Here is a 22,645-nt window from a genome sequence, read left to right as displayed (position 1 = left end):
GTGGCTTGCGTTACATCTAGTTTGTTTCTACTGCAGTTCGACTCCTTTGGTTGTCTCTGAACTTTATTTCTTTCCTCGAGCCGATTTTGATTAGCTCGTATGTATTATTCTGCTAAAAAAAAAAAAAACTTGTGAGCGGGATACGGCCGAAAGGCCCTTGGCTCAACCCCTGCCGTCTGCGGCCTTCACTCTTCGCATTTGGAAAGCCATTGAGTGGACCGTGCTTACCAAGTCTCTGTGAGCGAGATGAGAGATAGGCCCGCGTATGGCCTCCTGCACGTTTTTTCATTTAGACTAGTGATCGTCCCGCCGAAGCGAGACAGTAGGAAAATCGTCTATATACTCATCGCGTTGGCCTTCTCCACGGAAATCTTTAGTAAAAGGCGAAAGATTTGTGCGTGAACTGAAGAAAGCCCAGAGTTGTCGTAAGTCGGCGCGACCTGTTGTGCCTTCGAGCCGACTTAACCTTTGCTTGTGGTGTGCCGCTTGCCAGTGTGTCCGTTCGTAGAGGACGCTTAAAAGGTGCTGCATCGTGAGGTGTAGACTTGACACAAGAACTTTCACCTTTCTGATCTACATCACCTAGTTCAGTGCGTTCGCGTGAATCACTAGGAAGTTGCGTTCGCTGTCTCGGAGAGTGTGGTCCCTGTAGGCAATACGTCGTACTAGTGGCTTGCGTTACATCTAGTTTGTTTCTACTGCAGTTCGACTCCTTTGGTTGTCTCTGAACTTTATTTCTTTCCTCGAGCCGATTTTGATTAGCTCGTATGTATTATTCTGCTAAAAAAAAAAAAAAAGTTGTGAGCGGGATACGGCCGAAAGGCCCTTGGCTCAACCCCTGCCGTCTGCGGCCTTCACTCTTCGCATTTGGAAAGCCATTGAGTGGACCGTGCTTACCAAGTCTCTGTGAGCGAGATGAGAGATAGGCCCGCGTATGGCCTCCTGCACGTTTTTTCATTTAGACTAGTGATCGTCCCGCCGAAGCGAGACAGTAGAAAAATCGTCTATATACTCATCGTTTTGGCCTTCTCCACGGAAATCTTTAGTAAAAGGCGAAAGATTTGTGCGTGAACTGAAGAAAGCCCAGAGTTGTCGTAAGTCGGCGCGACCTGTTGTGCCTTCGAGCCGACTTAACCTTTGCTTGTGGTGTGCCGCTTGCCAGTGTGTCCGTTCGTAGAGGACGCTTAAAAGGTGCTGCATCGTGAGGTGTAGACTTGACACAAGGACTTTCACCTTTCTGATCTACATCACCTAGTTCAGTGCGTTCGCGTGAATCACTAGGAAGTTGCGTTCGCTGTCTCGGAGAGTGTGGTCCCTGTAGGCAATACGTCGTACTAGTGGCTTGCGTTACATCTAGTTTGTTTCTACTACAGTTCGACTCCTTTGGTTGTCTCTGAACTTTATTTCTTTCCTCGAGCCGATTTTGATTAGCTCGTATGTATTATTCTGCTAAAAAAAAAAAAACTTGTGAGCGGGATACGGCCGAAAGGCCCTTGGCTCAACCCCTGCCGTCTGCGGCCTTCACTCTTCGCATTTGGAAAGCCATTGAGTGGACCGTGCTTACCAAGTCTCTGTGAGCGAGATGAGAGATAAGCCAGCGTATGGCCTCCTGCACGTTTTTTCATTTAGACTAGTGATCGTCCCGCCGAAGCGAGACAGTAGAAAAATCGTCTATATACTCATCGTTTTGGCCTTCTCGACAGAAATCTTTAGTAAAAGGCGAAAGATTTGTGCGTGAACTGAAGAAAACCCAGAGTTGTCGTAAGTCGGCGCGACCTGTTGTGCCTTCGAGCCGACTTAACCTTTGCTTGTGGTGTGCCGCTTGCCAGTGTGTCCGTTCGTAGAGGACGCTTAAAAGGTGCTGCATCGTGAGGTGTAGACTTGACACAAGGACTTTCAACTTTCTGATCTACATCACCTAGTTCAGTGCGTTCGGGTGAATCACTAGGAAGTTGCGTTCGCTGTCTCGGAGAGTGTGGTCCCTGTAGGCAATACGTCGTACTAGTGGCTTGCGTTACATCTAGTTTGTTTCTACTGCAGTTCGACTCCTTTGGTTGTCTCTGAACTTTATTTCTTTCCTCGAGCCGATTTTGATTAGCTCGTATGTATTATTCTGCTAAAAAAAAAAAACTTGTGAGCGGGATACGGCTGAAAGGCCCTTGGCTCAACCCCTGCCGTCTGCGGCCTTCACTCTTCGCATTTGGAAAGCCATTGAGTGGACCGTGCTTACCAAGTCTCTGTGAGCGAGATGAGAGATAGGCCCGCGTATGGCCTCCTGCACATTTTTTCATTTAGACTAGTGATCGTACCGCCGATGCGAGACAGTAGAAAAATCGTCTATATACTCATCGTTTTGGCCTTCTCCACGGAAATCTTTAGTAAAAGGCGAAAGATTTGTGCGTGAACTGAAGAAAGCCCAGAGTTGTCGTAAGTCGGCACGACCTGTTGTGCCTTCGAGCCGACTTAACCTTTGCTTGTGGTGTGCCGCTTGCCAGTGTGTCCGTTCGTAGAGGACGCTTAAAAGGTGCTGCATCGTGAGGTGTAGACTTGACACAAGGACTTTCACCTTTCTGATCTACATCACCTAGTTCAGTGCGTTCGCGTGAATCACTAGGAAGTTTCGTTCGCTGTCTCGGAGAGTGTGGTCCCTGTAGGCAATACGTCGTACTAGTGGCTTGCGTTACATCTAGTTTGTTTCTACTGCAGTTCGACTCCTTTGGTTGTCTCTGAACTTTATTTCTTTCCTCGAGCCGATTTTGATTAGCTCGTATGTATTATTCTGCTAAAAAAAAAAAAAACTTGTGAGCGGGATACGGCCGAAAGGCCCTTGGCTCAACCCCTGCCGTCTGCGGCCTTCACTCTTCGCATTTGGAAAGCCATTGAGTGGACCGTGCTTACCAAGTCTCTGTGAGCGAGATGAGAGATAGGCCCGCGTATGGCCTCCTGCACGTTTTTTCATTTAGACTAGTGATCGTCCCGCCGAAGCGAGACAGTAGAAAAATCGTCTATATACTCATCGTTTTGGCCTTCTCCACGGAAATCTTTAGTAAAAGGCGAAAGATTTGTGCGTGAACTGAAGAAAGCCCAGAGTTGTCGTAAGTTGGCGCGACCTGTTGTGCCTTCGAGCCGACTTAACCTTTGCTTGTGGTGTGCCGCTTGCCAGTGTGTCCGTTCGTAGAGGACGCTTAAAAGGTGCTGCATCGTGAGGTGTAGACTTGACACAAGGACTTTCACCTTTCTGATCTACATCACCTAGTTCAGTGCGTTCGCGTGAATCACTAGGAAGTTGCGTTCGCTGTCTCGGAGAGTGTGGTCCCTGTAGGCAATACGTCGTACTAGTGGCTTGCGTTACATCTAGTTTGTTTCTACTGCAGTTCGACTCCTTTGGTTGTCTCTGAACTTTATTTCTTTCCTCGAGCCGATTTTGATTAGCTCGTATGTATTATTCTGCTAAAAAAAAAAAAAAACTTGTGAGCGGGATACGGCCGAAAGGCCCTTGGCTCAACCCCTGCCGTCTGCGGCCTTCACTCTTCGCATTTGGAAAGCCATTGAGTGGACCGTGCTTACCAAGTCTCTGTGAGCGAGATGAGAGATAGGCCCGCGTATGGCCTCCTGCACGTTTTTTCATTTAGACTAGTGATCGTCCCGCCGAAGCGAGACAGTAGAAAAATCGTCTATATACTCATCGTTTTGGCCTTCTCCACGGAAATCTTTAGTAAAAGGCGAAAGATTTGTGCGTGAACTGAAGAAAGCCCAGAGTTGTCGTAAGTCGGCGCGACCTGTTGTGCCTTCGAGCCGACTTAACCTTTGCTTGTGGTGTGCCGCTTGCCAGTGTGTCCGTTCGTAGAGGACGCTTAAAAGGTGCTGCATCGTGAGGTGTAGACTTGACACAAGGACTTTCACCTTTCTGATCTACATCACCTAGTTCAGTGCGTTCGCGTGAATCACTAGGAAGTTGCGTTCGCTGTCTCGGAGAGTGTGGTCCCTGTAGGCAATACGTCGTACTAGTGGCTTGCGTTACATCTAGTTTGTTTCTACTGCAGTTCGACTCCTTTGGTTGTCTCTGAACTTTATTTCTTTCCTCGAGCCGATTTTGATTAGCTCGTATGTATTATTCTGCTAAAAAAAAAAAAAAACTTGTGAGCGGGATACGGCCGAAAGGCCCTTGGCTCAACCCCTGCCGTCTGCGGCCTTCACTCTTCGCATTTGGAAAGCCATTGAGTGGACCGTGCTTACCAAGTCTCTGTGAGCGAGATGAGAGATAGGCCCGCGTATGGCCTCCTGCACGTTTTTTCATTTAGACTAGTGATCGTCCCGCCGAAGCGAGACAGTAGAAAAATCGTCTATATACTCATCGCTTTGGCCTTCTCCACGGAAATCTTTAGTAATAGGCGAAAGATTTGTGCGTGAACTGAAGAAAGCCCAGAGTTGTCGTAAGTCGGCGCGACCTGTTGTGCCTTCGAGCCGACTTAACCTTTGCTTGTGGTGTGCCGCTTGCCAGTGTGTCCGTTCGTAGAGGACGCTTAAAAGGTGCTGCATCGTGAGGTGTAGACTTGACACAAGGACTTTCACCTTTCTGATCTACATCACCTAGTTGAGTGCGTTCGCGTGAATCACTAGGAAGTTGCGTTCGCTGTCTCGGAGAGTGTGGTCCCTGTAGGCAATACGTCGTACTAGTGGCTTGCGTTACATCTAGTTTGTTTCTACTGCAGTTCGACTCCTTTGGTTGTCTCTGAACTTTATTTCTTTCCTCGAGCCGATTTTGATTAGCTCGTATGTATTATTCTGCTAAAAAAAAAAAAAGTTGTGAGCGGGATACGGCCGAAAGGCCCTTGGCTCAACCCCTGCCGTCTGCGGCCTTCACTCTTCGCATTTGGAAAGCCATTGAGTGGACCGTGCTTACCAAGTCTCTGTGAGCGAGATGAGAGATAGGCCCGCGTATGGCCTCCCGCACGTTTTTTCATTTAGACTAGTGATCGTCCCGCCGAAGCGAGACAGTAGAAAAATCGTCTATATACTCATCGTTTTGGCCTTCTCCAGGAAAATCTTTAGTAAAAGGCGAAAGATTTGTGCGTGAACTGAAGAAAGCCCAGAGTTGTCGTAAGTCGGCGCGACCTGTTGTGCCTTCGAGCCGACTTAACCTTTGCTTGTGGTGTGCCGCTTGCCAGTGTGTCCATTCGTAGAGGACGCTTAAAAGGTGCTGCATCGTGAGGTGTAGACTTGACACAAGGACTTTCACCTTTCTGATCTACATCACCTAGTTCAGTGCGTTCGCGTGAATCACTAGGAAGTTGCGTTCGCTGTCTCGGAGAGTGTGGTCCCTGTAGGCAATACGTCGTACTAGTGGCTTGCGTTACATCTAGTTTGTTTCTACTACAGTTCGACTCCTTTGGTTGTCTCTGAACTTTATTTCTTTCCTCGAGCCGATTTTGATTAGCTCGTATGTATTATTCTGCTAAAAAAAAAAAAAACTTGTGAGCGGGATACGGCCGAAAGGCCCTTGGCTCAACCCCTGCCGTCTGCGGCCTTCACTCTTCGCATTTGGAAAGCCATTGAGTGGACCGTGCTTACCAAGTCTCTGTGAGCGAGATGAGAGATAGGCCCCCGTATGGCCTCCTGCACGTTTTTTCATTTAGACTAGTGATCGTCCCGCCGAAGCGAGACAGTAGAAAAATCGTCTATATACTCATCGTTTTGGCCTTCTCCACGGAAATCTTTAGTAAAAGGCGAAAGATTTGTGCGTGAACTGAAGAAAGCCCAGAGTTGTCGTAAGTCGGCGCGACCTGTTGTGCCTTCGAGCCGACTTAACCTTTGCTTGTGGTGTGCCGCTTGCCAGTGTGTCCGTTCGTAGAGGACGCTTAAAAGGTGCTGCATTGTGAGGTGTAGACTTGACACAAGGACTTTCACCTTTCTGATCTACATCACCTAGTTCAGTGCGTTCGCGTGAATCACTAGGAAGTTGCGTTCGCTGTCTCGGAGAGTGTGGTCCCTGTAGGCAATACGTCGTACTAGTGGCTTGCGTTACATCTAGTTTGTTTCTACTGCAGTTCGACTCCTTTGGTTGTCTCTGAACTTTATTTCTTTCCTCGAGCCGATTTTGATTAGCTCGTATGTATTATTCTGCTAAAAAAAAAAAAAACTTGTGAGCGGGATACGGCCGAAAGGCCCTTGGCTCAACCACTGCCGTCTGCGGCCTTCACTCTTCGCATTTGGAAAGCCATTGAGTGGACCGTGCTTACCAAGTCTCTGTGAGCGAGATGAGAGATAGGCCCGCGTATGGCCTCCTGCACGTTTTTTCATTTAGACTAGTGATCGTCCCGCCGAAGCGAGACAGTAGAAAAATCGTCTATATACTCATCGTTTTGGCCTTCTCCACGGAAATCTTTAGTAAAAGGCGAAAGATTTGTGCGTGAACTGAAGAAAGCCCAGAGTTGTCGTAAGTCGGCGCGACCTGTTGTGCCTTCGAGCCGACTTAACCTTTGCTTGTGGTGTGCCGCTTGCCAGTGTGTCCGTTCGTAGAGGACGCTTAAAAGGTGCTGCATCGTGAGGTGTAGACTTGACACAAGGACTTTCACCTTTCTGATCTACATCACCTAGTTCAGTGCGTTCGCGTGAATCACTAGGAAGTTGCGTTCGCTGTCTCGGAGAGTGTGGTCCCTGTAGGCAATACGTCGTACTAGTGGCTTGCGTTACATCTAGTTTGTTTCTACTGCAGTTCGACTCCTTTGGTTGTCTCTGAACTTTATTTCTTTCCTCGAGCCGATTTTGATTAGCTCGTATGTATTATTCTGCTAAAAAAAAAAAAAACCTTGTGAGCGGGATACGGCCGAAAGGCCCTTGGCTCAACCCCTGCCGTCTGCGGACTTCACTCTTGGCATTTGGAAAGCCATTGAGTGGACCGTGCTTACCAAGTCTCTGTGAGCGAGATGAGAGATAGGCCCGCGTATGGCCTCCTGCCTTTTTTTTCATTTAGACTAGTGATCGTCCCGCCGAAGCAAGACAGTAGAAAAATCGTCTATATACTCATTCTTTTGGCCTTCTCCACGGAAATCTTTAGTAAAAGGCGAAAGATTTGTGCGTGAACTGAAGAAAGCCCAGAGTTGTCGTAAGTCGGCGCGACCTGTTGTGCCTTCGAGCCGACTTAACCTTTGCTTGTGGTGTGCCGCTTGCCAGTGTGTCCGTTCGTAGAGGACGCTTAAAAGGTGCTGCATCGTGAGGTGTAGACTTGACACAAGGACTTTCACCTTTCTGATCTACATCACCTAGTTCAGTGCGTTCGCGTGAATCACTAGGAAGTTGCGTTCGCTGTCTCGGAGAGTGTGGTCCCTGTAGGCAATACGTCGTACTAGTGGCTTGCGTTACATCTAGTTTGTTTCTACTGCAGTTCGACTCCTTTGGTTGTCTCTGAACTTTATTTCTTTCCTCGAGCCGATTTTGATTAGCTCGTATGTATTATTCTGCTAAAAAAAAAAAACTTGTGAGCGGGATACGGCCGAAAGGCCCTTGGCTCAACCCCTGCCGTCTGCCGCTTTCACTCTTCGCATTTGGAAAGCCATTGAGTGGACCGTGCTTACCAAGTCTCTGTGAGCGAGATGAGAGATAGGCCCGCGTATGGCCTTCTGCACGTTTTTTCATTTAGACTAGTGATCGTCCCGCCGAAGCGAGACAGTAGAAAAATCGTCTATATACTCATCGTTTTGGCCTTCTCCACGGAAATCTTTAGTAAAATGCGAAAGATTTGTGCGTGAACTGAAGAAAGCCCAGAGTTGTCGTAAGTCGGCGCGACCTGTTGTGCCTTCGAGCCGACTTAACCTTTGCTTGTGGTGTGCCGCTTGCCAGTGTGTCCGTTCGTAGAGGACGCTTAAAAGGTGCTGCATCGTGAGGTGTAGACTTGACACAAGGACTTTCACCTTTCTGATCTACATCACCTAGTTCAGTGCGTTCGCGTGAATCACTAGGAAGTTGCGTTCGCTGTCTCGGAGAGTGTGGTCCCTGTAGGCAATACGTCGTACTAGTGGCTTGCGTTACATCTAGTTTGTTTCTACTGCAGTTCGACTCCTTTGGTTGTCTCTGAACTTTATTTCTTTCCTCGAGCCGATTTTGATTAGCTCGTATGTATTATTCTGCTAAAAAAAAGAAAAACTTGTGAGCGGGATACGGCCGAAAGGCCCTTGGCTCAACCCCTGCCGTCTGCGGCCTTCACTCTTCGCATTTGGAAAGCCATTGAGTGGACCGTGCTTACCAAGTCTCTGTGAGCGAGATGAGCGATAGGCCCGCGTATGGCCTCCTGCACGTTTTTTCATTTAGACTAGTGATCGTCCCGCCGAAGCGAGACAGTAGAAAAATCGTCTATATACTCATCGTTTTGGCCTTCTCCACGGAAATCTTTAGTAAAAGGCGAAAGATTTGTGCGTGAACTGAAGAAAGCCCAGAGTTGTCGTAAGTCGGCGCGACCTGTTGTGCCTTCGAGCCGACTTAACCTTTGCTTGTGGTGTGCCGCTTGCCAGTGTGTCCGTTCGTAGAGGACGCTTAAAAGGTGCTGCATCGTGAGGTGTAGACTTGACACAAGGACTTTCACCTTTCTGATCTACATCACCTAGTTCAGTGCGTTCGCGTGAATCACTAGGAAGTTGCGTTCGCTGTCTCGGAGAGTGTGGTCCCTGTAGGCAATACGTCGTACTAGTGGCTTGCGTTACATCTAGTTTGTTTCTACTGCAGTTCGACTCCTTTGGTTGTCTCTGAACTTTATTTCTTTCCTCGAGCCGATTTTGATTAGCTCGTATGTATTATTCTGCTAAAAAAAAAAAAAAAACTTGTGAGCGGGATACGGCCGAAAGGCCCTTGGCTCAACCCCTGCCGTCTGCGGCCTTCACTCTTCGCATTTGGAAAGCCATTGAGTGGACCGTGCTTACCAAGTCTCTGTGAGCGAGATGAGAGATAGGCCCGCGCATGGCCTCCTGCACGTTTTTTCATTTAGACTAGTGATCGTCCCGCCGAAGCGAGACAGTAGAAAAATCGTCTATATACTCATCGTTTTGGCCTTCTCCACGGAAATCTTTAGTAAAAGGCGAAAGATTTGTGCGTGAACTGAAGAAAGCCCAGAGTTGTCGTAAGTCGGCGTGACCTGTTGTGCCTTCGAGCCGACTTAACCTTTGCTTGTGGTGTGCCGCTTGCCAGTGTGTCCGTTCGTAGAGGACGCTTAAAAGGTGCTGCTTCGTGAGGTGTAGACTTGACACAAGGACTTTCACCTTTCTGATCTACATCACCTAGTTGAGTGCGTTCGCGTGAATCACTAGGAAGTTGCGTTCGCTGTCTCGGAGAGTGTGGTCCCTGTAGGCAATACGTCGCACTAGTGGCTTGCGTTACATCTAGTTTGTTTCTACTGCAGTTCGACTCCTTTGGTTGTCTCTGAACTTTATATCTTTCCTCGAGCCGATTTTGATTAGCTCGTATGTATTATTCTGCTAAAATAAAAAAAAACCTTGTGAGCGGGATACGGCCGAAAGGCCCTTGGCTCAACCCCTGCCGTCTGCCGCCTTCACTCTTCGCATTTGGAAAGCCATTGAGTGGACCGTGCTTACCAAGTCTCTGTGAGCGAGATGAGAGATAGGCCCGCGTATGGCCTCCTGCACGTTTTTTCATTTAGACTAGTGATCGTCCCGCCGAAGCGAGACAGTGGAAAAATCGTCTATATACTCATCGTTTTGGTCTTCTCCACGGAAATCTTTAGTAAAAGGCGAAAGATTTGTGCGTGAACTGAAGAAAGCCCAGAGTTGTCGTAAGTCGGCGCGACCTGTTGTGCCTTCGAGCCGACTTAACCTTTGCTTGTGGTGTGCCGCTTGCCAGTGTGTCCGTTCGTAGAGGACGCTTAAAAGGTGCTGCATCGTGAGGTGTAGACTTGACACAAGGACTTTCACCTTTCTGATCTACATCACCTAGTTCAGTGCGTTCGCGTGAATCACTAGGAAGTTGCGTTCGCTGTCTCGGAGAGTGTGGTCCCTGTAGGCAATACGTCGTACTAGTGGCTTGCGTTACATCTAGTTTGTTTCTACTGCAGTTCGACTCCTTTGGTTGTCTCTGAACTTTATTTCTTTCCTCGAGCCGATTTTGATTAGCTCGTATGTATTATTCTGCTAAAAAAAAAAAAAACTTGTGAGCGGGATACGGCCGAAAGGCCCTTGGCTCAACCCCTGCCGTCTGCGGCCTTCACTCTTCGCATTTGGAAAGCCATTGAGTGGACCGTGCTTACCAAGTCTCTGTGAGCGAGATGAGAGATAGGCCCGCGTATGGCCTCCTGCACGTTTTTTCATTTAGACTAGTGATCGTCCCGCCGAAGCGAGACAGTAGAAAAATCGTCTATTTACTCATCGTTTTGGCCTTCTCCACGGAAATCTTTAGTAAAAGGCGAAAGATTTGTGCGTGAACTGAAGAAAGCCCAGAGTTGTCGTAAGTCGGCGCGACCTGTTGTGCCTTCGAGCCGACTTAACCTTTGCTTGTGGTGTGCCGCTTGCCAGTGTGTCCGTTCGTAGAGGACGCTTGAAAGGTGCTGCATCGTGAGGTGTAGACTTGACACAAGGACTTTCACCTTTCTGATCTACATCACCTAGTTCAGTGCGTTCGCGTGAATCACTAGGAAGTTGCGTTCGCTGTCTCGGAGAGTGTGGTCCCTGTAGGCAATACGTCGTACTAGTGGCTTGCGTTACATCTAGTTTGTTTCTACTGCAGTTCGACTCCTTTGGTTGTCTCTGAACTTTATTTCTTTCCTCGAGCCGATTTTGATTAGCTCGTATGTATTATTCTGCTAAAAAAAAAAAAAAACTTGTGAGCGGGATACGGCCGAAAGGCCCTTGGCTCAACCCCCGCCGTCTGTCGCCTTCACTCTTAGCATTTGGAAAGCCATTGAGTGGACCGTGCTTACCAAGTCTCTGTGAGCGAGATGAGAGATAGGCCCGCGTATGGCCTCCTGCACGTTTTTTCATTTAGACTAGTGATCGTCCCGCCGAAGCGAGACAGTAGAAAAATCGTCTATATACTCATCGTTTTGGCCTTCTCCACGGAAATCTTTAGTAAAAGGCGAAAGATTTGTGCGTGAACTGAAGAAAGCCCAGAGTTGTCGTAAGTCGGCGCGACCTGTTGTGCCTTCGAGCCGACTTAACCTTTGCTTGTGGTGTGCCGCTTGCCAGTGTGTCCGTTCGTAGAGGACGCTTAAGAGGTGCTGCATCGTGAGGTGTAGACTTGACACAAGGACTTTCACCTTTCTGATCTACATCACCTAGTTGAGTGCGTTCGCGTGAATCACTAGGAAGTTGCGTTCGCTGTCTCGGAGAGTGTGGTCCCTGTAGGCAATACGTCGTACTAGTGGCTTGCGTTACATCTAGTTTGTTTCTACTGCAGTTCGACTCCTTTGGTTGTCTCTGAACTTTATTTCTTTCCTCGAGCCGATTTTGATTAGCTCGTATGTATTATTCTGCTAAAAAAAAAAAAAAAACTTGTGAGCGGGATACGGCCGAAAGGCCCTTGGCTCAACCCCTGCCGTCTGCGGCCTTCACTCTTCGCATTTGGAAAGCCATTGAGTGGACCGTGCTTACCAAGTCTCTGTGAGCGAGATGAGAGATAGGGCGGCGTATGGCCTCCTGCACGTTTTTTCATTTAGACTAGTGATCGTCCCGCCGAAGCGAGACAGTAGAAAAATCGTCTACATACTCATCGTTTTGGCCTTCTCCACGGAAATCTTTAGTAAAAGGCGAAAGATTTGTGCGTGAACTGAAGAAAGCCCAGAGTTGTCGTAAGTCGGCGCGACCTGTTGTGCCTTCGAGCCGACTTAACCTTTGCTTGTGGTGTGCCGCTTGCCAGTGTGTCCGTTCGTAGAGGACGCTTAAAAGGTGCTGCATCGTGAGGTGTAGACTTGACACAAGGACTTTCACCTTTCTGATCTACATCACCTAGTTCAGTGCGTTCGCGTGAATCACTAGAAAGTTGCGTTCGCTGTCTCGGAGAGTGTGGTCCCTGTAGGCAATACGTCGTACTAGTGGCTTGCGTTACATCTAGTTTGTTTCTACTGCAGTTCGACTCCTTTGGTTGTCTCTGAACTTTATTTCTTTCCTCGAGCCGATTTTGATTAGCTCGTATGTATTATTCTGCTAAAAAAAAAAAAAAACTTGTGAGCGGGATACGGCCGAAAGGCCCTTGGCTCAACCCCTGCCGTCTGCGGCCTTCACTCTTCGCATTTGGAAAGCCATTGAGTGGACCGTGCTTACCAAGTCTCTGTGAGCGAGATGAGAGATAGGGCGGCGTATGGCCTCCTGCACGTTTTTTCATTTAGACTAGTGATCGTCCCGCCGGAGCGAGACAGTAGAAAAATCGTCTATATACTCATCGTTTTGGCCTTCTCCACGGAAATCTTTAGTAAAAGGCGAAAGATTTGTGCGTGAACTGAAGAAAGCCCAGAGTTGTCGTAAGTCGGCGCGACCTGTTGTGCCTTCGAGCCGACTTAACCTTTGCTTGTGGTGTGCCGCTTGCCAGTGTGTCCGTTCGTAGAGGACGCTTAAAAGGTGCTGCATCGTGAGGTGTAGACTTGACACAAGGACTTTCACCTTTCTGATCTACATCACCTAGTTCAGTGCGTTCGCGTGAATCACTAGGAAGTTGCGTTCGCTGTCTCGGAGAGTGTGGTCCCCGTAGGCAATACGTCGTACTAGTGGCTTGCGTTACATCTAGTTTGTTTCTACTGCAGTTCGACTCCTTTGGTTGTCTCTGAACTTTATTTCTTTCCTCGAGCCGATTTTGATTAGCTCGTATGTATTACTCTGCTAAAAAAACAAAAAAAACTTGTGAGCGGGATACGGCCGAAAGGCCCTTGGCTCAACCCCTGCCGTCTGCGGCCTTCACTCTTCGCATTTGGAAAGCCATTGAGTGGACCGTGCTTACCAAGTCTCTGTGAGCGAGATGAGAGATAGGCCCGCGTATGGCCTCCTGCACGTTTTTTCATTTAGACTAGTGATCGTCCCGCCGAAGCGAGACAGTAGAAAAATCGTCTATATACTCATCGTTTTGGCCTTCTCCACGGAAATCTTTAGTAAAAGGCGAAAGATTTGTGCGTGAACTGAAGAAAGCCCAGAGTTGTCGTAAGTCGGCGCGACCTGTTGTGCCTTCGAGCCGACTTAACCTTTGCTTGTGGTGTGCCGCTTGCCAGTGTGTCCGTTCGTAGAGGACGCTTAAAAGGTGCTGCATCGTGAGGTGTAGACTTGACACAAGGACTTTCACCTTTCTGATCTACATCACCTAGTTGAGTGCGTTCGCGTGAATCACTAGGAAGTTGCGTTCGCTGTCTCGGAGAGTGTGGTCCCTGTAGGCAATACGTCGTACTAGTGGCTTGCGTTACATCTAGTTTGTTTCTACTGCAGTTCGACTCCTTTGGTTGTCTCTGAACTTTATTTCTTTCCTCGAGCCGATTTTGATTAGCTCGTATGTATTACTCTGCTAAAAAAACAAAAAAAACTTGTGAGCGGGATACGGCCGAAAGGCCCTTGGCTCAACCCCTGCCGTCTGCCGCCTTCACTCTTCGCATTTGGAAAGCCATTGAGTGGACCGTGCTTACCAAGTCTCTGTGAGCGAGATGAGAGATAGGCCCGCGTATGGCCTCCTGCACGTTTTTTCATTTAGAGTAGTGATCGTCCCGCCGAAGCGAGACAGTAGAAAAATCGTCTATATACTCATCGTTTTGGCCTTCTCCACGGAAATCTTTAGTAAAAGGCGAAAGATTTGTGCGTGAACTGAAGAAAGCCCAGAGTTGTCGTAAGTCGGCGCGACCTGTTGTGCCTTCGAGCCGACTTAACCTTTGCTTGTGGTGTGCCGCTTGCCAGTGTGTCCGTTCGTAGAGGACGCTTAAAAGGTGCTGCATCGTGAGGTGTAAACTTGACACAAGGACTTTCACCTTTCTGATCTACATCACCTAGTTCAGTGCGTTCGCGTGAATCACTAGGAAGTTGCGTTCGCTGTCTCGGAGAGTGTGGTCCCTGTAGGCAATACGTCGTACTAGTGGCTTGCGTTACATCTAGTTTGTTTCTACTGCAGTTCGACTCCTTTGGTTGTCTCTGAACTTTATTTCTTTCCTCGAGCCGATTTTGATTAGCTCGTATGTATTACTCTGCTAAAAAAACAAAAAAAACTTGTGAGCGGGATACGGCCGAAAGGCCCTTGGCTCAACCCCTGCCGTCTGCCGCCTTCACTCTTCGCATTTGGAAAGCCATTGAGTGGACCGTGCTTACCAAGTCTCTGTGAGCGAGATGAGAGATAGGCCCGCGTATGGCCTCCTGCACGTTTTTTCATTTAGACTAGTGATCGTCCCGCCGAAGCGAGACAGCAGAAAAATCGTCTATATACTCATCGTTTTGGCCTTCTCCACGGAAATCTTTAGTAAAAGGCGAAAGATTTGTGCGTGAACTGAAGAAAGCCCAGAGTTGTCGTAAGTCGGCGCGACCTGTTGTGCCTTCGAGCCGACTTAACCTTTGCTTGTGGTGTGCCGCTTGCCAGTGTGTCCGTTCGTAGAGGACGCTTAAAAGGTGCTGCATCGTGAGGTGTAGACTTGACACAAGGACTTTCACCTTTCTGATCTACATCACCTAGCTCAGTGCGTTCGCGTGAATCACTAGGAAGTTGCGTTCGCTGTCTCGGAGAGTGTGGTCCCTGTAGGCAATACGTCGTACTAGTGGCTTGCGTTACATCTAGTTTGTTTCTACTGCAGTTCGACTCCTTTGGTTGTCTCTGAACTTTATTTCTTTCCTCGAGCCGATTTTGATTAGCTCGTATGTATTATTCTGCTAAAAAAAAAAAAAACTTGTGAGCGGGATACGGCCGAAAGGCCCTTGGCTCAACCCCTGCCGTCTGCGGCCTTCACTCTTCGCATTTGGAAAGCCATTGAGTGGACCGTGCTTACCAAGTCTCTGTGAGCGAGATGAGAGATAGGCCCGCGTATGGCCTCCTGCACGTTTTTTCATTTAGACTAGTGATCGTCCCGCCGAAGCGAGACAGTAGAAAAATCGTCTATATACTCATCGTTTTGGCCTTCTCCACGGAAATCTTTAGTAAAAGGCGAAAGATTTGTGCGTGAACTGAAGAAAGCCCAGAGTTGTCGTAAGTCGGCGCGACCTGTTGTGCCTTCGAGCCGACTTAACCTTTGCTTGTGGTGTGCCGCTTGCCAGTGTGTCCGTTCGTAGAGGACGCTTAAAAGGTGCTGCATCGTGAGGTGTAGACTTGACACAAGGACTTTCACCTTTCTGATCTACATCACCTAGTTCAGTGCGTTCGCGTGAATCACTAGGAAGTTGCGTTCGCTGTCTCGGAGAGTGTGGTCCCTGTAGGCAATACGTCGTACTAGTGGCTTGCGTTACATCTAGTTTGTTTCTACTGCAGTTCGACTCCTTTGGTTGTCTCTGAACTTTATTTCTTTCCTCGAGCCGATTTTGATTAGCTCGTATGTATTATTCTGCTAAAAAAAAAAAAAACTTGTGAGCGGGATACGGCCGAAAGGCCCTTGGCTCAACCCCTGCCGTCTGCCGCCTTCACTCTTCGCATTTGGAAAGCCATTGAGTGGACCGTGCTTACCAAGTCTCTGTGAGCGAGATGAGAGATAGGCCCGCGTATGGCCTCCTGCACGTTTTTTCATTTAGACTAGTGATCGTCCCGCCGAAGCGAGACAGTAGAAAAATCGTCTATATACTCATCGTTTTGGCCTTCTCCACGGAAATCTTTAGTAAAAGGCGAAAGATTTGTGCGTGAACTGAAGAAAGCCCAGAGTTGTCGCAAGTCGGCGCGACCTGTTGTACCTTCGAGCCGACTTAACCTTTGCTTGTGGTGTGCCGCTTGCCAGTGTGTCCGTTCGTAGAGGACGCTTAAAAGGTGCTGCATCGTGAGGTGTAGACTTGACACAAGGACTTTCACCTTTCTGATCTACATCACCTAGTTGAGTGCGTTCGCGTGAATCACTAGGAAGTTGCGTTCGCAGTCTCGGAGAGTGTGGTCCCTGTAGGCAATACGTCGTACTAGTGGCTTGCGTTACATCTAGTTTGTTTCTACTGCAGTTCGACTCCTTTGGTTGTCTCTGAACTTTATTTCTTTCCTCGAGCCGATTTTGATTAGCTCGTATGTATTATTCTGCTAAAAAAAAAAAACTTGTGAGCGGGATACGGCCGAAAGGCCCTTGGCTCAACCCCTGCCGTCTGCGGCCTTCACTCTTCGCATTTGGAAAGCCATTGAGTGGACCGTGCTTACCAAGTCTCTGTGAGCGAGATGAGAGATAGGCCCGCGTATGGCCTCCTGCACGTTTTTTCATTTAGACTAGTGATCGTCCCGCCGAAGCGAGACAGTAGAAAAATCGTCTATATACTCATCGTTTTGGCCTTCTCCACGGAAATCTTTAGTAAAAGGCGAAAGATTTGTGCGTGAACTAAAGAAAGCCCAGAGTTGTCGTAAGTCGGCGCGACCTGTTGTGCCTTCGAGCCGACTTAACCTTTGCTTGTGGTGTGCCGCTTGCCAGTGTGTCCGTTCGTAGAGGACGCTTAAAAGGTGCTGCATCGTGAGGTGTAGACTTGACACAAGGACTTTCACCTTTCTGATCTACATCACCTAGTTCAGTGCGTTCGCGTGAATCACTAGGAAGTTGCGTTCGCTGTCTCGGAGAGTGTGGTCCCTGTAGGCAATACGTCGTACTAGTGGCTTGCGTTACATCTAGTTTGTTTCTACTGCAGTTCGACTCCTTTGGTTGTCTCTGAACTTTATTTCTTTCCTCGAGCCGATTTTGATTAGCTCGTATGTATTATTCTGCTAAAAAAAAAAAAAACTTGTGAGCGGGATACGGCCGAAAGGCCCTTGGCTCAACCCCTGCCGTCTGCCGCCTTCACTCTTCGCATTTGGAAAGCCATTGAGTGGACCGTGCTTACCAAGTCTCTGTGAGCGAGATGAGAGATAGGCCCGCGTATGGCCTCCTGCACGTTTTTTCATTTAGACTAGTGATCGTCCCGCCGAAGCGAGACAGTAGAAAAATCGTCTATATACTCATCGTTTTGGCCTTCTCCACGGAAATCTTTAGTAAAAGGCGAAAGATTTGTGCGTGAACTGAAGAAAGCCCAGAGTTGACGTAAGTCGGCGCGACCTGTTGTGCCTTCGAGCCGACTTAACCTTTGCTTGTGGTGTGCCGCTTGCCAGTGTGTCCGTTCGTAGAGGACGCTTAAAAGGTGCTGCATCGTGAGGTGTAGACTTGACACAAGGACTTTCACCTTTCTGATCTACATCACCTAGTTCAGTGCGTTCGCGTGAATCACTAGGAAGTTGCGTTCGCTGTCTCGGAGAGTGTGGTCCCTGTAGGCAATACGTCGTACTAGTGGCTTGCGTTACATCTAGTTTGTTTCTACTGCAGTTCGACTCCTTTGGTTGTCTCTGAACTTTATTTCTTTCCTCGAGCCGATTTTGATTAGCTTGTATGTATTATTCTGCTAAAAAAAAAAAAACTTGTGAGCGGGATACGGCCGAAAGGCCCTTGGCTCAACCCCTGCCGTCTGCCGCCTTCACTCTTCGCATTTGGAAAGCCATTGAGTGGACCGTGCTTACCAAGTCTCTGTGAGCGAGATGAGAGATAGGGCCGCGTATGGCCTCCTGCACGTTTTTTCATTTAGACTAGTGATCGTCCCGCCGAAGCGAGACAGTAGAAAAATCGTCTATATACTCATCGTTTTGGCCTTCTCCACGGAAATCTTTAGTAAAAGGCGAAAGATTTGTGCGTGAACTGAAGAAAGCCCAGAGTTGTCGTAAGTCGGCGCGACCTGTTGTGCCTTCGAGCCGACTTAACCTTTGCTTGTGGTGTGCCGCTTGCCAGTGTGTCCGTTCGTAGAGGACGCTTAAAAGGTGCTGCATCGTGAGGTGTAGACTTGACACAAGGACTTTCATCTTTCTGATCTACATCACCTAGTTCAGTGATTTCGCGTGAATCACTAGGAAGTTGCGTTCGCTGTCTCGGAGAGTGTGGTCCCTGTAGGCAATACGTCGTACTAGTGGCTTGCGTTACATCTAGTTTGTTTCTACTGCAGTTCGACTCCTTTGGTTGTCTCTGAACTTTATTTCTTTCCTCGAGCCGATTTTGATTAGCTCGTATGTATTATTCTGCTAAAAAAAAAAAAAATTGTGAGCGGGATACGGCCGAAAGGCCCTTGGCTCAACCCCTGCCGTCTGCCGCCTTCACTCTTCGCATTTGGAAAGCCATTGAGTGGACCGTGCTTACCAAGTCTCTGTGAGCGAGATGAGAGATAGGCCCGCGTATGGCCTCCTGCACGTTTTTTCATTTAGACTAGTGATCGTCCCGCCGAAGCGAGACAGTAGAAAAATCGTCTATATACTCATCGTTTTGGCCTTCTCCACGGAAATCTTTAGTAAAAGGCGAAAGATTTGTGCGTGAACTGAAGAAAGCCCAGAGTTGTCGTAAGTCGGCGCGACCTGTTGTGCCTTCGAGCCGACTTAACCTTTGCTTGTGGTGTGCCGCTTGCCAGTGTGTCCGTTCGTAGAGGACGCTTAAAAGGTGCTGCATCGTGAGGTGTAGACTTGACACAAGGACTTTCACCTTTCTGATCTACATCACCTAGTTGAGTGCGTTCGCGTGAATCACTAGGAAGTTGCGTTCGCTGTCTCGGAGAGTGTGGTCCCTGTAGGCAATACGTCGTACTAGTGGCTTGCGTTACATCTAGTTTGTTTCTACTGCAGTTCGACTACTTTGGTTGTCTCTGAACTTTATTTCTTTCCTCGAGCCGATTTTGATTAGCTCGTATGTATTATTCTGCTAAAAAAAAAAAAAACTTGTGAGCGGGATACAGCCGAAAGGCCCTTGGCTCAACCCCTGCCGTCTGCGGCCTTCACTCTTCGCATTTGGAAAGCCATTGAGTGGACCGTGCTTACCAAGTCTCTGTGAGCGAGATGAGAGATAGGCCCGCGTATGGCCTCCTGCACGTTTTTTCATTTAGACTACTGATCGTCCCGCCGAAGCGAGACAGTAGAAAAATCGTCTATATACTCATCGTTTTGGCCTTCTCCACGGAAATCTTTAGTAAAAGGCGAAAGATTTGTGCGTGAACTGAAGAAAGCCCAGAGTTGTCGTAAGTCGGCGCGACCTGTTGTGCCTTCGAGCCGACTTAACCTTTGCTTGTGGTGTGCCGCTTGCCAGTGTGTCCGTTCGTAGAGGACGCTTAAAAGGTGCTGCATCGTGAGGTGTAGACTTGACACAAGGACTTTCACCTTTCTGATCTACATCACCAAGTTCAGTGCGTTCGCGTGAATCACTAGGAAAATGCGTTCGCTGTCTCGGAGAGTGTGGTCCCTGTAGGCAATACGTCGTACTAGTGGCTTGCGTTACATCTAGTTTGTTTCTACTGCAGTTCGACTCCTTTGGTTGTCTCTGAACTTTATTTCTTTCCTCGAGCCGATTTTGATTAGCTCGTATGTATTATTCTGCTAAAAAAAAAAAAAAACTTGTGAGCGGGATACGGCCGAAAGGCCCTTGGCTCAACCCCTGCCGTCTGCCGCCTTCACTCTTCGCATTTGGAAAGCCATTGATTGGACCGTGCTTACCAAGTCTCTGTGAGCGAGATGAGAGATAGGCCCGCGTATAGCCTCCTGCACGTTTTTTCATTTAGACTAGTGATCGTCCCGCCGAAGCGAGACAGTAGAAAAATCGTCTATATACTCATCGTTTTGGCCTTCTCCACGGAAATCTTTAGTAAAAGGCGAAAGATTTGTGCGTGAACTGAAGAAAGCCCAGAGTTGTCGTAAGTCGGCGCGACCTGTTGTGCCTTCGAGCCGGCTTAACCTTTGCTTGTGGTGTGCCGCTTGCCAGTGTGTCCGTTCGTAGAGGACGCTTAAAAGGTGCTGCATCGTGAGGTGTAGACTTGACACAAGGACTTTCACCTTTCTGATCTACATCACCTAGTTCAGTGCGTTCGCGTGAATCACTAGGAAGTTGCGTTCGCTGTCTCGGAGAGTGTGGTCCCTGTAGGCAATACGTCGTACTAGTGGCTTGCGTTACATCTAGTTTGTTTCTACTGCAGTTCGACTCCTTTGGTTGTCTCTGAACTTTATTTCTTTCCTCGAGCCGATTTTGATTAGCTCGTATGTATTATTCTGCTAAAAAAAAAAAAAACTTGTGAGCGGGATACAGCCGAAAGGCCCTTGGCTCAACCCCTGCCGTCTGCGGCCTTCACTCTTCGCATTTGGAAAGCCATTGAGTGGACCGTGCTTACCAAGTCTCTGTGAGCGAGATGAGAGATCGGCCCGCGTATGGCCTCCTGCACGTTTTTTCATTTAGACTAGTGATCGTCCCGCCGAAGCGAGACAGTAGAAAAATCGTCTATATACTCATCGTTTTGGCCTTCTCCACGGAAATCTTTAGTAAAAGGCGAAAGATTTGTGCGTGAACTGAAGAAAGCCCAGAGTTGTCGTAAGTCGGCGCGACCTGTAGTGTCTTCGAGCCGACTTAACCTTTGCTTGTGGTGTGCCGCTTGCCAGTGTGTCCGTTCGTAGAGGACGCTTAAAAGGTGCTGCATCGTGAGGTGTAGACTTGACACAAGGACTTTCACCTTTCTGATCTACATCACCTAGTTCAGTGCGTTCGCGTGAATCACTAGGAAAATGCGTTCGCTGTCTCGGAGAGTGTGGTCCCTGTAGGCAATACGTCGTACTAGTGGCTTGCGTTACATCTAGTTTGTTTCTACTGCAGTTCGACTCCTTTGGTTGTCTCTGAACTTTATTTCTTTCCTCGAGCCGATTTTGATTCGCTCGTATGTATTATTCTGCTAAAAAAAAAAAAAAATTGTGAGCGGGATACGGCCGAAAGGCCCTTGGCTCAACCCCTGCCGTCTGCCGCCTTCACTCTTCGCATTTGGAAAGCCATTGATTGGACCGTGCTTACCAAGTCTCTGTGAGCGAGATGAGAGATAGGCCCGCGTATGGCCTCCTGCACGTTTTTTCATTTAGACTAGTGATCGTCCCGCCGAAGCGAGACAGTAGAAAAATCGTCTATATACTCATCGTTTTGGCCTTCTCCACGGAAATCTTTAGTAAAAGGCGAAAGATTTGTGCGTGAACTGAAGAAAGCCCAGAGTTGTCGTAAGTCGGCGCGACCTGTTGTGCCTTCGAGCCGACTTAACCTTTGCTTGTGGTGTGCCGCTTGCCAGTGTGTCCGTTCGTAGAGGACGCTTAAAAGGTGCTGCATCGTGAGGTGTAGACTTGACACAAGGACTTTCACCTTTCTGATCTACATCACCTAGTTCAGTGCGTTCGCGTGAATCACTAGGAAGTTGCGTTCGCTGTCTCGGAGAGTGTGGTCCCTGTAGGCAATACGTCGTACTAGTGGCTTGCGTTACATCTAGTTTGTTTCTACTGCAGTTCGACTCCTTTGGTTGTCTCTGAACTTTATTTCTTTCCTCGAGCCGATTTTGATTAGCTCGTATGTATTATTCTGCTAAAAAAAAAAAAAACTTGTGAGCGGGATACGGCCGAAAGGCCCTTGGCTCAACCCCTGCCGTCTGCGGCCTTCACTCTTCGCATTTGGAAAGCCATTGAGTGGACCGTGCTTACCAAGTCTCTGTGAGCGAGATGAGAGATAGGCCCGCGTATGGCCTCCTGCACGTTTTTTCATTTAGACTAGTAATCGTCCCGCCGAAGCGAGACAGTAGAAAAATCGTCTATATACTCATCGTTTTGGCCTTCTCCACGGAAATCTTTAGTAAAAGGCGAAAGATTTGTGCGTGAACTGAAGAAAGCCCAGAGTTGTCGTAAGTCGGCGCGACCTGTTGTGCCTTCGAGCCGACTTAACCTTTGCTTGTGGTGTGCCGCTTGCCAGTGTGTCCGTTCGTAGAGGACGCTTAAAAGGTGCTGCATCGTGAGGTGTAGACTTGACACAAGGACTTTCACCTTTCTGATCTACATCACCTAGTTCAGTGCGTTCGCGTGAATCACTAGGAAGTTGCGTTCGCTGTCTCGGAGAGTGTGGTCCCTGTAGGCAATACGTCGTACTAGTGGCTTGCGTTACATCTAGTTTGTTTCTACTGCAGTTCGACTCCTTTGGTTGTCTCTGAACTTTATTTCTTTCCTCGAGCCGATTTTGATTAGCTCGTATGTATTATTCTGCTAAAAAAAAAAAAAACTTGTGAGCGGGATACGGCCGAAAGGCCCTTGGCTCAACCCCTGCCGTCTGCGGCCTTCACTCTTCGCATTTGGAAAGCCATTGAGTGGACCGTGCTTACCAAGTCTCTGTGAGCGAGATGAGAGATAGGCCCGCGTATGGCCTCCTGCACGTTTTTTCATTTAGACTAGTAATCGTCCCGCCGAAGCGAGACAGTAGAAAAATCGTCTATATACTCATCGTTTTGGCCTTCTCCACGGAAATCTTTAGTAAAAGGCGAAAGATTTGTGCGTGAACTGAAGAAAGCCCAGAGTTGTCGTAAGTCGGCGCGACCTGTTGTGCCTTCGAGCCGACTTAACCTTTGCTTGTGGTGTGCCGCTTGCCAGTGTGTCCGTTCGTAGAGGACGCTTAAAAGGTGCTGCATCGTGAGGTGTAGACTTGACACAAGGACTTTCACCTTTCTGATCTACATCACCTAGTTCAGTG

General features: G+C 48.4%; 34 non-coding genes across 34 annotated transcripts; all 34 read right to left on the bottom strand.

The window, feature by feature from the left end:
* Window positions 1-302: 302 nt before the first annotated feature.
* LOC130619872 (U5 spliceosomal RNA) lies at window positions 303-423 on the bottom strand. Its single transcript, XR_008980608.1, has one exon. It is a non-coding gene; the product is annotated as a U5 spliceosomal RNA (small nuclear RNA).
* Window positions 424-971: 548 nt separating this feature from the next.
* On the bottom strand, window positions 972-1,092 carry LOC130619643 (U5 spliceosomal RNA). The gene has a single exon (XR_008980381.1). It is a non-coding gene; the product is annotated as a U5 spliceosomal RNA (small nuclear RNA).
* Window positions 1,093-1,638: 546 nt separating this feature from the next.
* Window positions 1,639-1,759, bottom strand: LOC130619972 (U5 spliceosomal RNA). The gene has a single exon (XR_008980707.1). It is a non-coding gene; the product is annotated as a U5 spliceosomal RNA (small nuclear RNA).
* A 547-nt stretch (window positions 1,760-2,306) lies between these two features.
* Window positions 2,307-2,425, bottom strand: LOC130619860 (U5 spliceosomal RNA). Its single transcript, XR_008980597.1, has one exon. It is a non-coding gene; the product is annotated as a U5 spliceosomal RNA (small nuclear RNA).
* A 547-nt stretch (window positions 2,426-2,972) lies between these two features.
* On the bottom strand, window positions 2,973-3,093 carry LOC130619642 (U5 spliceosomal RNA). The gene has a single exon (XR_008980380.1). It is a non-coding gene; the product is annotated as a U5 spliceosomal RNA (small nuclear RNA).
* A 548-nt stretch (window positions 3,094-3,641) lies between these two features.
* LOC130619641 (U5 spliceosomal RNA) lies at window positions 3,642-3,762 on the bottom strand. Its single transcript, XR_008980379.1, has one exon. It is a non-coding gene; the product is annotated as a U5 spliceosomal RNA (small nuclear RNA).
* A 548-nt stretch (window positions 3,763-4,310) lies between these two features.
* Window positions 4,311-4,431, bottom strand: LOC130619919 (U5 spliceosomal RNA). The gene has a single exon (XR_008980656.1). It is a non-coding gene; the product is annotated as a U5 spliceosomal RNA (small nuclear RNA).
* A 546-nt stretch (window positions 4,432-4,977) lies between these two features.
* On the bottom strand, window positions 4,978-5,098 carry LOC130619935 (U5 spliceosomal RNA). Its single transcript, XR_008980672.1, has one exon. It is a non-coding gene; the product is annotated as a U5 spliceosomal RNA (small nuclear RNA).
* A 547-nt stretch (window positions 5,099-5,645) lies between these two features.
* LOC130619640 (U5 spliceosomal RNA) lies at window positions 5,646-5,766 on the bottom strand. The gene has a single exon (XR_008980378.1). It is a non-coding gene; the product is annotated as a U5 spliceosomal RNA (small nuclear RNA).
* A 547-nt stretch (window positions 5,767-6,313) lies between these two features.
* LOC130619638 (U5 spliceosomal RNA) lies at window positions 6,314-6,434 on the bottom strand. The gene has a single exon (XR_008980377.1). It is a non-coding gene; the product is annotated as a U5 spliceosomal RNA (small nuclear RNA).
* A 548-nt stretch (window positions 6,435-6,982) lies between these two features.
* On the bottom strand, window positions 6,983-7,103 carry LOC130618821 (U5 spliceosomal RNA). The gene has a single exon (XR_008979565.1). It is a non-coding gene; the product is annotated as a U5 spliceosomal RNA (small nuclear RNA).
* Window positions 7,104-7,648: 545 nt separating this feature from the next.
* Window positions 7,649-7,769, bottom strand: LOC130619876 (U5 spliceosomal RNA). Its single transcript, XR_008980613.1, has one exon. It is a non-coding gene; the product is annotated as a U5 spliceosomal RNA (small nuclear RNA).
* Window positions 7,770-8,316: 547 nt separating this feature from the next.
* On the bottom strand, window positions 8,317-8,437 carry LOC130619637 (U5 spliceosomal RNA). The gene has a single exon (XR_008980376.1). It is a non-coding gene; the product is annotated as a U5 spliceosomal RNA (small nuclear RNA).
* A 549-nt stretch (window positions 8,438-8,986) lies between these two features.
* LOC130619635 (U5 spliceosomal RNA) lies at window positions 8,987-9,107 on the bottom strand. Its single transcript, XR_008980374.1, has one exon. It is a non-coding gene; the product is annotated as a U5 spliceosomal RNA (small nuclear RNA).
* A 548-nt stretch (window positions 9,108-9,655) lies between these two features.
* Window positions 9,656-9,776, bottom strand: LOC130619818 (U5 spliceosomal RNA). Its single transcript, XR_008980556.1, has one exon. It is a non-coding gene; the product is annotated as a U5 spliceosomal RNA (small nuclear RNA).
* Window positions 9,777-10,323: 547 nt separating this feature from the next.
* On the bottom strand, window positions 10,324-10,444 carry LOC130619655 (U5 spliceosomal RNA). Its single transcript, XR_008980394.1, has one exon. It is a non-coding gene; the product is annotated as a U5 spliceosomal RNA (small nuclear RNA).
* A 548-nt stretch (window positions 10,445-10,992) lies between these two features.
* On the bottom strand, window positions 10,993-11,113 carry LOC130619634 (U5 spliceosomal RNA). The gene has a single exon (XR_008980373.1). It is a non-coding gene; the product is annotated as a U5 spliceosomal RNA (small nuclear RNA).
* Window positions 11,114-11,662: 549 nt separating this feature from the next.
* On the bottom strand, window positions 11,663-11,783 carry LOC130619671 (U5 spliceosomal RNA). Its single transcript, XR_008980410.1, has one exon. It is a non-coding gene; the product is annotated as a U5 spliceosomal RNA (small nuclear RNA).
* Window positions 11,784-12,331: 548 nt separating this feature from the next.
* LOC130619678 (U5 spliceosomal RNA) lies at window positions 12,332-12,452 on the bottom strand. The gene has a single exon (XR_008980417.1). It is a non-coding gene; the product is annotated as a U5 spliceosomal RNA (small nuclear RNA).
* A 549-nt stretch (window positions 12,453-13,001) lies between these two features.
* On the bottom strand, window positions 13,002-13,122 carry LOC130619633 (U5 spliceosomal RNA). Its single transcript, XR_008980372.1, has one exon. It is a non-coding gene; the product is annotated as a U5 spliceosomal RNA (small nuclear RNA).
* Window positions 13,123-13,671: 549 nt separating this feature from the next.
* Window positions 13,672-13,792, bottom strand: LOC130619632 (U5 spliceosomal RNA). The gene has a single exon (XR_008980370.1). It is a non-coding gene; the product is annotated as a U5 spliceosomal RNA (small nuclear RNA).
* A 549-nt stretch (window positions 13,793-14,341) lies between these two features.
* On the bottom strand, window positions 14,342-14,462 carry LOC130618802 (U5 spliceosomal RNA). The gene has a single exon (XR_008979547.1). It is a non-coding gene; the product is annotated as a U5 spliceosomal RNA (small nuclear RNA).
* A 547-nt stretch (window positions 14,463-15,009) lies between these two features.
* LOC130619631 (U5 spliceosomal RNA) lies at window positions 15,010-15,130 on the bottom strand. The gene has a single exon (XR_008980369.1). It is a non-coding gene; the product is annotated as a U5 spliceosomal RNA (small nuclear RNA).
* Window positions 15,131-15,677: 547 nt separating this feature from the next.
* Window positions 15,678-15,798, bottom strand: LOC130619630 (U5 spliceosomal RNA). The gene has a single exon (XR_008980368.1). It is a non-coding gene; the product is annotated as a U5 spliceosomal RNA (small nuclear RNA).
* Window positions 15,799-16,343: 545 nt separating this feature from the next.
* LOC130619702 (U5 spliceosomal RNA) lies at window positions 16,344-16,464 on the bottom strand. Its single transcript, XR_008980441.1, has one exon. It is a non-coding gene; the product is annotated as a U5 spliceosomal RNA (small nuclear RNA).
* A 547-nt stretch (window positions 16,465-17,011) lies between these two features.
* On the bottom strand, window positions 17,012-17,132 carry LOC130619629 (U5 spliceosomal RNA). Its single transcript, XR_008980367.1, has one exon. It is a non-coding gene; the product is annotated as a U5 spliceosomal RNA (small nuclear RNA).
* A 546-nt stretch (window positions 17,133-17,678) lies between these two features.
* LOC130619627 (U5 spliceosomal RNA) lies at window positions 17,679-17,799 on the bottom strand. Its single transcript, XR_008980366.1, has one exon. It is a non-coding gene; the product is annotated as a U5 spliceosomal RNA (small nuclear RNA).
* Window positions 17,800-18,345: 546 nt separating this feature from the next.
* On the bottom strand, window positions 18,346-18,466 carry LOC130619626 (U5 spliceosomal RNA). The gene has a single exon (XR_008980365.1). It is a non-coding gene; the product is annotated as a U5 spliceosomal RNA (small nuclear RNA).
* Window positions 18,467-19,013: 547 nt separating this feature from the next.
* LOC130619625 (U5 spliceosomal RNA) lies at window positions 19,014-19,134 on the bottom strand. The gene has a single exon (XR_008980364.1). It is a non-coding gene; the product is annotated as a U5 spliceosomal RNA (small nuclear RNA).
* Window positions 19,135-19,682: 548 nt separating this feature from the next.
* On the bottom strand, window positions 19,683-19,803 carry LOC130619623 (U5 spliceosomal RNA). The gene has a single exon (XR_008980362.1). It is a non-coding gene; the product is annotated as a U5 spliceosomal RNA (small nuclear RNA).
* Window positions 19,804-20,350: 547 nt separating this feature from the next.
* Window positions 20,351-20,471, bottom strand: LOC130619622 (U5 spliceosomal RNA). The gene has a single exon (XR_008980361.1). It is a non-coding gene; the product is annotated as a U5 spliceosomal RNA (small nuclear RNA).
* Window positions 20,472-21,018: 547 nt separating this feature from the next.
* Window positions 21,019-21,139, bottom strand: LOC130619621 (U5 spliceosomal RNA). Its single transcript, XR_008980359.1, has one exon. It is a non-coding gene; the product is annotated as a U5 spliceosomal RNA (small nuclear RNA).
* Window positions 21,140-21,686: 547 nt separating this feature from the next.
* On the bottom strand, window positions 21,687-21,807 carry LOC130619620 (U5 spliceosomal RNA). Its single transcript, XR_008980358.1, has one exon. It is a non-coding gene; the product is annotated as a U5 spliceosomal RNA (small nuclear RNA).
* A 547-nt stretch (window positions 21,808-22,354) lies between these two features.
* LOC130619619 (U5 spliceosomal RNA) lies at window positions 22,355-22,475 on the bottom strand. Its single transcript, XR_008980357.1, has one exon. It is a non-coding gene; the product is annotated as a U5 spliceosomal RNA (small nuclear RNA).
* Window positions 22,476-22,645: the final 170 nt, after the last annotated feature.

Source organism: Hydractinia symbiolongicarpus, chromosome 11 (genome assembly GCF_029227915.1).
Source record: "Hydractinia symbiolongicarpus strain clone_291-10 chromosome 11, HSymV2.1, whole genome shotgun sequence".
In the NCBI taxonomy this organism is placed as follows: domain Eukaryota; kingdom Metazoa; phylum Cnidaria; class Hydrozoa; order Anthoathecata; family Hydractiniidae; genus Hydractinia; species Hydractinia symbiolongicarpus.
This window is presented reverse-complemented; position numbering and strand designations above follow the sequence as displayed.